Source organism: Delphinapterus leucas, chromosome 1 (assembly GCF_059928025.1).
Source record: "Delphinapterus leucas isolate spDelLeu-1000000601 "Yukka" chromosome 1, BTC_Dleu_Yukka2, whole genome shotgun sequence".
Taxonomy (NCBI): Eukaryota; Metazoa; Chordata; class Mammalia; order Artiodactyla; family Monodontidae; genus Delphinapterus; species Delphinapterus leucas.
Window position 1 is genome coordinate 101,183,473 of NC_143129.1, and position 12,947 is coordinate 101,196,419.

The 12,947-nt window shown below is 38.9% G+C and overlaps 1 non-coding gene across 1 annotated transcript; it reads left to right on the top strand.

Moving 5' to 3' along the window:
• The first annotated feature begins 8,895 nt into the window (after positions 1-8,895).
• Positions 8,896-9,002, top strand: LOC115801877 (U6 spliceosomal RNA). Its single transcript, XR_004022235.1, has one exon. It is a non-coding gene; the product is annotated as a U6 spliceosomal RNA (small nuclear RNA).
• Positions 9,003-12,947: the final 3,945 nt, after the last annotated feature.

Consider the following 12,947-nt stretch of genomic DNA (forward strand, 5'->3'; position numbering starts at 1 on the left):
AATAATATAAAGAAATATCTTTTTTCAAATGTGAAGTATAAAGCTTTTATCCTTGATGTGCAAATATATCTTTTGCTGTTTCTGTAAATCTAACTGTAATAAGTTGAATACTGTTCCTCAAAATTCATGTCCACCCAGAATCTAAAATGTGAACTTATTTTGAAATAAGGTCTTTGCAGACATAAAATTAGTTAATGACCTTAAGATGAAATCATGCTGTGGGTTTAGAGTGAGCCCTACATCCAATGACTAGTGTCTTTATAGCAAGAGGAGAGAATCAGAGAGACACAGGGGAAAAGGCCATGAAAAGACCAAGGCAGAGATTAGAGTGATGCTACTACAAACCAAGAAACATCCAGGGCCACCAGAAACTGGAAGAGGCAAGGAAGGATTCTGCCCTAGAATCTTCCGAGCATGCCTGAGAAGCATGGCTCTGCTGATACCTTGTTTTAAGCCACACAGTTTGTGGTACTTTGTATGGCAGCCCTAGAAAACTAATACACTAGTGTTGCTGGTATTTTTCATTAAAGTTAAAACAACTTTATAGGCATAAATGAATGTATTACATTGTAAGTTGACATCACTGTACATGCTGCTAAGTACAAAGTATTCCTAATACATACCCTCTACTCTTTTAGGACCACCTTCAGAGATGTAAACAAAGCATTTCCTGGTGAAAGGACTTCCTGGCTAAATAGTTTATTAGGAGAATGAATCAATCTGACATTTGACATTTCAAAGTTGGTTTCAAAGAGAATTACATTGGTAAAATTAAACTATTTTCTACTTTCTAAAGATAATAATTTAGTAATTATAAAAAAAACTTTAAAATTCAGTGAAGACGTAATGCTCTTTTCCCTCTGGGGATAGAACAGCTGAAAAAACATTGCACAGCCTACAAGCATACATGCTTCTCCTCCCGAACACATCAGACCTTCTGAGGTTTGTATTCTAAGGGATGCTGTAGAACACAAATTCCCAGGCAGAGTAGACACCCGCTTCTCAGGGCCCTCTCTGAACTCCGTAGGCAGCTCTATTGTTATCACATTATTTTGTTATTATTGGTTTACCTGATTGTTCCTCCCAACAGACTGAGAACTCCACAAGGGCAGGAATGTGTATGACTCATCCTCATATTCCCGGGCCCTGGCACCATGTCTGGCAGCACTTGGTGCTTGATAAATACTGAACTGATTAAACTGTTGACCTTACTCTGTTCATAAGGGAGTAGACAAATTTAAAACACACTGCCAAACTGCAGTCCTGAAACTGAGCATTTATTCTTACATCAGATGCAGCAGACATATTTTAATTTACAAAATATATTTTATATACTGCCCCTTTCTCAAAAGAAAGCAGCAAGACTCAGCAATTAATTATCCAAACCTAATGAGGGAAATGTTCACAAGTGACTGCAGCCTGATATTTATAAGAAAGATATAACAGCCTGGGTGGTGGCAAGGCCAAGACATTTTCCCTCTTCAGGCGCCATCCTCCCATACAGCAGGTTTTAAGAACAATGGGAATGTGCAGCCGAAGGACAATGAGTTTTGCCTAGAAGTCAAACAAAGCCAGAGGTTCAATCTTCCAAATTCTCTGGCCTGGGGTTTTAACCAGATTCCACACCTCCTACATTTAAAATTGATAATAAATATGTAAATACTCTAAGGTGGGTCTAAAGTTTTTTTTAATCCTCAAAATTGGTAGGTCAAGAGAACACACGCTATAGCTAGTATACCCATCTCTGAGATCACACCAGCAGTCTAATTCTAGGCCACTGCTAATGGCTTTACAGAGCAACCTCAAAAACTGTTCCAGGAAAAAAATTCATGAAAAGTGAAGAAACTGGGAGATTTGGGACAGGGATCCCAAAGAAGAAAGAATATTAAGAATCTTGGTTGCAGGAAGTTGACTAAGAGGGGTCTTAAAGAAGAACTACTCTTGCCAGGTTTTCCCAGTTTGCAGTTGGCAGCCTCTGAAATGGCCCCAATGATCCCTGCCTCCTAGTATTCATGCCCTGTGAATGCCTCTCCCCTTGTGTGGGCTGGACCTAGTGACTGGTTTCTAACAAGGAGGCTACAGCACAAGTAACAGGACGTCAATTCTGGGATGAGGTTACAAAGAGATTGTGCCTTCCATCTTGGGCTGCCCTCCCTCCCTCCCAATCCTGCACATTCACTCTGAAGAAAGCCAGTGGCCATGGTGTGAGCTGTCCTATGGAGAGTCTCCTTTGGCAAGGAACTCAGGCCTTCCATCCAACACCCAACGAGGAACCGAGTTGAGCCATCAACCACTTGAGTGAGCTTGGGAGATCCATGCCTGATTGACCCTTGAGATAACTGCAATGCTGGCCACCTTGATTTCAGCCTTGTGAGAGACCCGGAAGCAGAGGCACTCAGCTAAGCCACACCAGATTCCTAACCCACAGAAAACGTGTGATAATAAATGCTTGTTTTTGTAAGCCATTAAGTTTTGGAGTAACTTGTTACATCGCAATACATAACTAATATATAGCAACTCCTATTTATAATACTAAGTTCTTCCTTACTTCTCAAAACACATATCCTGATTTTTGTTTGTGTGAGGTCATCTGACCCCTTGGATGGAAGTAGAGACCACTCTCTTAGGAGCTAAGTACTTTTTTGGATACGTAAATTCAGGGAGCAAATCATTATAATCAAGGATTGGCCTATCGCCCTTCCCAAAAGGCCAATCAAGCAGAATGTGGTGAAACTGACCGTAGGGTAGTCTTCCTAACACCAGAAACCAGAGCAGCTGAAGTATCAACCCATTCACTCATCATCTCATGAACGGTAGTGGAAACAAAATCATCTTATTCTTTAAACATACAACTGTATGTTCATTGATCTTTTCAATGCAGTGTTTTTATAAGGAAAACTGGAAAGCACCAAGAACTGCTTCTCTCTTCTGAATCACTAGAGATGCCCTCTACATGCACAAAATTGATACTAAGCACTTATTCTGTGAAGGAACATAATTGCTTGGCTGCTATGAGACATTTCTTTTCAGATTCTATTCACTGCTTACTCTTTTCCCCAAACAATTTCCCTTTTACGCAAACTTTCCTAAACAATAGAGTATTTTATTAGATAATGTTTACTAACAAACTGAAGGCATGGGTAACTATTAAAAAAAATAATGTATTCAATTAGAACAACTTAATTACAATGTGACTTTTCATAGAATTCTAGCTTGTAATTTTATCTGATAGCAATGTCAAGTGTTTGTTCAAAGTAAGAATTGCACATTTAGTTCTTTCCAGATTTAATCAGATGAGCTGGACAACACAGGGCTTGGACATGGATCCGTGGTCTCTAGGCTTTTACAAATAATGCTGGTATGTTTTATGATGGGAAAATATCATATTAGAACACCCATTTAGGGGCTTCTCTGGTGGTACAGTGGTTAAGAATCCACCTGCCAATGCAGGGGACACGGGTTCGAGCCCTGGTCTGGGAAGATCTCACATGCCGCGGAGGAACTGAGCCCATGTGCCATAACTACTGAGCCCACGTGACACAACTATTGAAGCCTGTGCACCTACAGCCCGTGCTCTGCAACAAGAGAAGCCACCACAATGAGAAGCCCGTGCACCACAGCAAAGAGCAGCCCCCGCTCACTGCAACTAGAGAAAGCCCGTGCGCAGCAGTGAAGACCCAACGCAACCAAAAATAAAATAAATAAATTTATAAAAAATTAAGAAAAGGAACACCCATTTAGAACATGCACGTGTTTAGGTCTCTCAACCTAAGCTACCACCATGAAATTTTGTGTTAATGGTTCTCAAGTAGGGGAAAGAGCAGAATTTGTCACTGGAGGTCTGTTCCACATTCTCTTTTCTACTTTTTCAATATACCAACATATCTAAAGCTGAAGATACACATGAATTCTTCTCCTTGAATCTTTTTTTGAAGTCCCCTTTTTGAATGGATAGAGTGTTTTGAAGACTCACTTAACTTCTCACTCTCCCTATATCAATCCTGAGCCAGTGACATGATTAAATGATGGTTTTGTCCTGCTGGAAGACTGATTAGGATGCCTGCCACCATCTACAAAATTGCCGTTAACCTATCTCTTGGACAAATGTAAACAAATCACTAGCTTCAAATATTGGCGGCTGTTGAAACAATGTTAAGGCTGTCATTAGACCTCACCTTGGCTTACTGATAGTAATTTAAGTCAGGCCTTTCTTGACACTGTATTTTTCTTATTATATCTCACATCATTGTTAAAGCATTATAGATTCTTTTCCTTGAAATCTTGTTCCCTGTTCAAAGAAGGAATAGATGTTGCTTCATTCACATCAACTCTGCTTAATTATCTACTACCTTTATATAGATATGTAACAACTCAGGTAAAGTGAGCTGGCAATAATCTGGAAATCTGTCAGAGAAAAATCTGAATTACACAGGTGTTTGGAACCAAACTGACTCTTCAGTTCTAAGTTATTTGTTTGCTTCAGTTTAGTGCTTTAACTTTGCCTCTGGTCAGATGGCCTCATCCCCAAACACCAGGCTTTCACCTTACTATCTGTTCTCCAAACTACCACCAGAAAGATTAGTCTAAAATACAAATATTTTCTCACTCCTCTACTTAAAATTGTTCAGTGCATCCCACTACCTTCAGGATAAGGTTGATAAGCCTTAGAATGACACATAAGCCCTTTAATTACCTGGATTACCTGAATCCTACCAGCCTCTTCATCTCACTCTCTGTCCACTTACTTCACAACCTACTTTTCAGCCACACTAAGCCACTTGCAGTTCTAACTTTACCACATTCTCTCACACCCTGTGTCTTACGCCTTTTGTTCCTTCTGCCTAGGTCACTGTCCAGCTTAACATCTTTACCTTAATCACCCAGCACTACACCTTCTTCAGATCTCAGCTCAGGTCACTTTCACCTAGAAACGCCTTCATTTTTGCTTCCGATATCAACTAAATATCTTTCCTATTTTCTTACTTAGCATTCTATTCTAACCTTGATTATCACATTTATCACACTGTATCTTTGTTGACAATTTATATCTCTCAATCCTCAACTAATTGTGAAGTCCTGTGTACAGGTGTTGCATCCTACCTGTTTTGTCTTAACTGAAAAACTAGCATTGTGTCTGGAATGTAGTAGGCACTCAGTAAATGTTTGTTGAATTAGCTAGTATGTTTATAATGTCTCCGAAGTAGTTTTGGGAAAAGATCTTTTTTTTTAAAGAATGCTAAGAGAAAAGAGTTATAGCAGGACAAATTACTCAGAAATTACCATTTTTGGGGGGTCTTATTAAATAAAAGCATTTGTAAACTTTGGGAAACATATATCCCATGAGACTCTGAAGGAATCAGTTGTCAATCAAATGCTGGAAAGGTCAGCATGATAACAAGTCTTCTGATCAGATAAAAGCCAAGGTTACCCAAACTAAAAACAAAAAATTAATGCGTATCATTGAAATATGAAATAAAGAAACGTCAAGCATTATATATATACATTGTAAACTAAACGTGAAAAAATAACTTCTCTTCAAGAATTCCATCTTAGGATCTTCTTCAGGCCTATTCAGTGAAATTCATCATGCAATAAATTTTATATTATTAGAGGGTAAAATTTCCTGAGAAACAAACAATTCAAATACTTTTCAACTTCTGGAATAAAAAGTAACCCCAAGTCTACAGTTTGAAACAGTAGTTATTTCAGAGATCTTCTTAGGATTAGTTTCATTTTGCCTTTCACTATTTTTTAAAATTGTCTCGTATAAAGAAAGCCGTTACAAACACTTTTTTCCCTCTATTGTGGGCTCAATGAGCTCTGCTGAAGGTAAAGTTAAAATCTGAAGGAATCAGAAATGGTGGAGACACCTAAGTACTTACACAGGTAAATACTGTCTTATTTCTCTAAACTAAAAGAATTGGCCAAGTCTCCAAATTATAACCCACTGAGCTCTGTGGGTGCAAATCTGGGACAAGGTAAAGACCCAGATGCCATGGGTGACGCTGAGGAAAACCCACATAATCTCATGGACCTTACATCAAGGAACACATTTGATTTGGGCTATTTTGGAGGAGATCCAGAAGCAAAGGTCTATTCTGCAGTGACCGTAGGATCCCAAACCACTCAACCTACTCTGGAAAATAAGCAGATGCCTATAGTAATCCCATGCTAATCATGGTCAATGAAAACACATTAGCCCCAGGATCTTGAGTAATACACAGCACAGAGCGGATGCTCAGAAAATATTTGTTGAATGAATGGATTAATTACTGAATAAATGAACCAGTAATGTCATACAACTAAACCATACTGCCCAGGACAACACTTAACTATATTCTATCTGTAGCCTATGGACCTTAAATTGGTTGCTTTTTTTTTTTTTTGCCCCGTGTATTCATCGCCATCATCTTTCCACTCCCACCAAGTTGAAACAGTCTTCCCAGTCTGGACACTAACACACAAGTAAGCATTTGTGACAGGAATCAAAGTCTGACGGTACCCTCCTACTCCTTGAGTCACTTCCCAACTTAGCTCACCGGAAACCTCTTAAAAAGCCTTTCCTACTTCCTCCCTCCCATAGAAAGGACTCCTTTCTTTGTATTCCCTCCGTACCCTGCATATGCTTAAACATTTCTAAATTATGAAATATGACATGAAGAAAAGTGTATAAAATATTGTGTACAGTTTAACAAGTTATAACAAACTACACAGTTTAACAAATTATAGTAGTGTGGATCCCTGTGTAACACTCACCAAGGTCAAGATAGTGAACATCATCAGCATTAGAGAATGCTGCTATCACTGGCAAAGCCCGTTGACTATTCCCGGGAAATGAAAATAGAATCTGGGTAATTTAAAAAGTCTAACCTTTCGTTTTTCTTTTCCTCTGTGCGTAGTCTAGTTTCAGTTGCTCATAGGGGGCCGTGTGAAGAGACCTGGCACCCAGCACTTCAGACCAGAGTTCTAGTGCACAAACAGCTGCGCCGACACCTCAGCTCCGTGGGACACAGGTCAGAAGCTCCACGAACGACACAGCAAGTCAAGATGGCGGCGACAGCCCGTCTGCAGCGTCTCTGCACCCGGCACCGTGATCTAAAGCCGCAAGCGGCTGTGCCAGCCCTGGGAGACATCCGCCCCTGAGAGAACTCCGCCCCCAAGAGAACTCCACCCCCTCCCCGCTGAAGAAAACCCTGTAAAGCAGCCCTACCTCCGGGCAGCCAGGGAGAGCCGGTACTCTACAGGGTGATCTCGCCTCTCTCCATTCTTTCATCAAAGAATAAAACTTTCCGGGCGTCCTGCCCATGCAGGGAACGCTGGTTCGAGCCCTGGTCTGGAAAGATCCCCCATGCCGTAGAACAACTGGGCTCGTGAGCCAGAATTACTGAGCCTGCGCGTCTGGAGCCTGTGCTCTGGAACGAGAGGCCCGACAGTAAGAGGCCCGCGCACCTCGATGAAGAGCGGCCTCTGCTCACCACAACTGGAGAGAGCCCTGGCGCAGAAACGAGAACCCAACACAGCCAAAAAGTAAATAAATAAATAAAATTAAAAAACAAAAAACTTTCTTTTGCTTGGTCTCATTCTATTGGCTCAGATGACACTGGGCAGAAGGATCCTTGTTCGGGACCAAATCAGGAGGATAAGTAACTTCCCCACCATGTTCCTTGCTCATCTCAAACTCTTGCCTCCCCTGGGGTAACCACTCTCCTGACTGTTAGGTTAATGTGTCCCTGCTTTGTTTCATAGTTTTGCGACAGAAGCAGGAACCCCTAATCAATGTGGGTTACTTTATCTGTTTTTGTCTTGTTTCTTTTGTTGATGTTATGTTGCACACAGCTGTAGCTTTAAATTTTTCACTACTGAATGTTATTCCATTACATGAATAAACCGTTTGTCTATTCATTTTACTGTAGATGGATGTTTGGCAGGATCCCATTTGAGGCTATTGTACGCAACATTGCACATTCCTGTCAAGTGTACGGTAGTGCACATAAGTATGCATTTCAAAAATAGAACATATCTCTGAGAGAGGAATTTCTGGATATGCACAACTGCACATTACTGGATAGTGCCAAAGCATTTTCCAAAATGACTGGATCAGTGTTTACTGCCACCAGTTTTTGAAAGTTCTTATTGCTCCATGTTCTTGCCTTGGAATTGTCCTACTTTTAAATTTTCTCCAATCTAGTGGGTAAGCAATGGTTTCTCATTGAGGTTTTGATGTGCTTTTTCTGCTTCCCAATGAGGTTGGATGCCATTTTAAATGTACATTGGTCATTTGGATTTCCTCATTAGTGGATTCTCTTGCCCATTTTTCTATTGAATTGGCAGCATTGCTTTTGGGTTTTTTTTTAATCATTTGTAACAATTCTCTATGTATTCTGAATATTTTGGTTAAAATTGTTGGAAATATGTTCTCCCGCCCTATGGTTGCTTTTTACTATCTTAATAGTGTATGTCAATGAAGGGAACTTAATTTTAATGAAATCAACTTTATTGATCTTCTCCTTTTAATTAGTGCCTTTTGCATCATTTTTTAAAAATTTATTTTATTTATTTATTTTTGGCTGCATTGGGTCTTTGTTGCTGCACGCGGGCGAGTGAGGGCTACTCTTGGTTGTGGTGCGCAGGCTTCTCACTGCAGTGGCCTCTCTTGTTGCGGAGCTCGGGCTCTAGGCATGCGGGCTTCAGTAGTTGTGGCACGCGAGCTCAGTAGTTGTGGCTCGTGGGCTCTAGAGCACAAGCTCAGTAATGTGGCACAGAGGCTTAGTTGCTCTGTGGCATGTGTGATCTTCCCAGACCAAGGCTCAAACCTGTGTCCCCTGCATTGGCAGGCGGATTCTTAACCACTGCACCACCAGGGAAGCCCTGCGTCATGTTTAAGAAATCATTTCCGTGCTCCCTTTGGCAGCACATATACTAAAGTTGGAACGATACAGAGAAGATTAGCATGGCCCCTACACAAGGATGACATGCAAATTCATGAAGCGTTCCATATTTTTCCCATGCACATATGTTCACCTAATCTATGACAAAGGAGGTAAGAATATACAATGAAGAAAAGACAGTCTCTTCAATAAGTGGTGCTGGGAAAACTGGACAGCTACATGTAAAAGAATGAAATTAGAACACTCCCCAATACCATACACAGAAATAAACTCAAAATGGATTAAAGACCTGAATGTAAGGCCAGACACTATAAAATTCTTAGAGGAAAACGTAGGAAGAACACTCTTTGACATAAATCGCAGCAGGATCTTTCTGACCCACTTCCTAGAGTAATGAAAATAAAAACAAAAATTAACGAATGGGACCTAATGAAACTTAAAAGCTTTTGCACAGCAAAGGAAACTATAAATGAGATGAAAAGACAACCCCAGAATGGGAGAAAATATTTGCAAATGAAGCAACTGACAAAGGATTAATCTCCAAAATATACAAACAGCTCATGCAGCTCAATATCAAAAACACAAACAACCCAATCAAAAAATGGGCAGAAGACCTAAATAGACATTTCTCCAAAGAAGATATACAGATGGCCAATAAACACATGAAAAAAATGCTTAACATCACTAATTATTAGAGAAATGCAAATCAAAACTACAATGAGGTATCACTTTACACTGGTCAGAATGGCCATCATAAAAAATCTACAAACAATAAATGCTGGAGAGGGTGTGGAGAAAAGGGAACACTTTTGCACTGTTGGTGGGAATGTAAATTGATACAGCCACTGTGGAGAACAGTATGGAGGTTCCATAAAGAACTAAAAACAGAACTAACATATGACCCAGCAATCCCACTACTGGGTATATACCCAGAGAAAACCATAATTCAGAAAGACACATGCACCCCAATATTCATTGCAGCACTATTTACAATAGCCAGGACATGGAAATAACCTAAATGTCCATCAACAGAGGAATGGATAAAGAAGATGTGGTACATATATACAATGGAGTATTAGCCATAAAAAGGAATGAAATTGGGTCATTTGTAGAGATGTGGATGGACCTAGAGACTGTCATACAGAGTGAAGTAAGTCAGAAAGAGAAAAACGTATATCATATATTAACACATATATGCAGAATCTAGAAAAATGGTATAGATGATCTTATTTGCAAAGCAGATGTAGAGAGACAGACGTAGAGAACAAATGTATGGACACCAAGGGAGGAAAGGGGGGATGGGATGAATTGGGAGACTGGGATGGATGTATATACACTATTGATACTATGTATAAGATAGATAACTAATGAGAACCTACTGTATAGCTAAGGGAACTCTACTCAGTGCTCTGTGGTGACCTAAATGGGAAGGAAATCCAAAAAAGTGGGGATACATGTATACATATATCTGATTCACTTTGCTGTACAGTAGAAACTCACACAACATTGTAAAGCAACTATACTCCAATAAAAATTAATTTAAAAAAAGAAATCATTTCCTATCTCAGGTCATGAAGATATTCTCTTTTTTATCCAGTACAAGTTTGATTTTTTTTTTATATGTAAGTTTGTAACCCACCTGGAATTGATTTTTGTGTTAGGTGTGACAGGAGATCCAATTTTTTTTTCTACAATAAATGTTGTCCAATAGTCCCAGAACCATTGTTGAAAATACTAGCCTTTCCCCTACTGCTCTGCAGTGTTACTTTGCCATATGTATCTGGTTCCATTCCTAGACACTCTATTCTCTTCATTCCCCTGTTTGTCCTTGTGCTAATACCACAGGGTATAAATTAATGTAGACTTATATTAACTTGGCTATTCTTTAATCTTTGTAGTTCCATATAAATTTTAGAATCAACTTTTCACATTCCACACACACACAAAAAAACCCTACTGCAATTTTTATTGGATTTGAATTAAATCCATAAATAAGTTTAGGGAAAAGACATTTTGGCAAATTTAAATCTTCTAGTCTATAACCAATATCTATTTCTCTATGTCAGTCTTTTTAGTTTATTTTAATAAAGTTTTATAGTTTTTTCCATAAATTTATTTCTAGATGTTTGATATTTTAATCCTAAGTGTCTTAAGCCTTTTCTCTTTTTCCAAGTCTTTCTCATACACAACAGAACTAACATTTTCCTTTCAAGGAAAGCATGCAGAAGCTTACTGATAAAACAATTGCACTCAAACAGGAATGCTGTTGCCCTTGACAACAATCTGGTCCACCAGCTAATTAGGCCATACCCTATACTGATGATATGCATGAAGCCACAGGCATCCAATCAGCAGAGTCAGTGGAAAATGGGAAATTATAGGCTAGGTCTACAAGAAGTATGCCTGGAAAATAGATGATGAGGAATCCTGCTGCGTAGCATAAGAAGAGTAGTCTGAACACACTTGCTACAGTGGTGGTTGTCTTTATTTCAATGTAACTTATAAATGTATAGCTGTTTGTTTTATTATTTTCATCATTTTTCAATTTACAATAAACCCTGTTAGCAGTAATAAGTTCAAAAGAATGGAACAGTGTGTTTAATGAAAAAAATAAGTGCTACATCTTTATCTCTGAGAAAGTTAATGATGACCATGTAACTTGCAAAACTTGTCAACATTTACCAGCCACTATGAAGGCCATAGTGATATCACTGAACACATACAAAGACACAAATCTGCTAAAGAATTCTCAGCTTCTGTAAAAATAGCTAAAAAGACTGAATGGGAAAATAAGGATTCAACATGTGCTGCTGAAGAAAGTGCATTTATACAAGACTGTGACGCTTACCTTTCCAATTAGAGCGAATGCCTGTTCTTCTAAATGAATTTCACTCCTTTTGATTGCAGGCTTTTTGTGCACATTCAAGGAGGGGAGCAATGGCTGTGAAGGAGCCGGCTCTATTAGTAGCACCAGGACTTCACACACTGTTAGATGATGCCAACTTTACAGTGCTATTTCCAGATACTTTAAAGATTAAGAGACATACAGAGATTTTCAGGTGTGTATATGTACATCTATTAGTAAACTTGGCCTATTTCATACATATATTTGCATATGTTTCACTCTGATATGTCTAAGTGTGGATTTCTTTTTATTTGTCATCCTTAGGATATTTGAATCTGTGTATTTTATAAGTTACAGAAAATTCTCAGTCATTGTCTTCAGATATTCCACCTGTCACATTCTCTCTCTTTCCTCTCCTTCTTGGACTCCACTTATGGCAGCCCTTCTCACTGTACCCTCTATTTCTGTTACCCTTCCTTCAATATTTTCCATAAATTAGCTTCTCTCTACTTAATTGTGATTAATTTCTTCCATCATGTCATCCAGTTCACCAATTTTCTTATCAGTTTTGTCTAATCTGCTATTAAACTCATTCATTGTGCTCTTTATTTCAATTGTTGAAGTTAGTTCTAAAATATATACTTTAATGCGCTGTGTCACTCCTCATAATTTTCAGTTACCTGCCACGGTTTTATATTTGATGTTTATTTTCTCAGAACCATAGTAACCATAGTTTCATAGTTTTTGTCTGATAATTTCAGTATCTACAGTCTTTATGGATCTGCTCCTATTAACTGAGGTTTCTCACCCAGAGGAGTCTTGTCCTTTGGATCTAGATGTTCTTATTGTATGTTAAATATGTTATTTGAAAATTATTAGTAGTATCAATTTATTATCTTCCAAACAGGATTTTATAATGCTTTTGCCAAGCACCTGGGGAAACTAGGAATACAAGATCATTTGAATCCAAGTTCAGAGCTTGAGATTTTACACACACACACACGCACACACACACACACACACACACACACACACACACTGACATATTATTCAGCTATGAAAAGGAGGGAAATCTTTCCATTTGCATCAACATGGGTGAAACTGGAGGACATAATGCTAAGTGAAATAAGCCAGACACATGAAGAAGATATTGTATGATCTTAATTATATGTGGAGTCTTTAAAAAAAAGAGTTGAATTCATTGAAACAGAGAC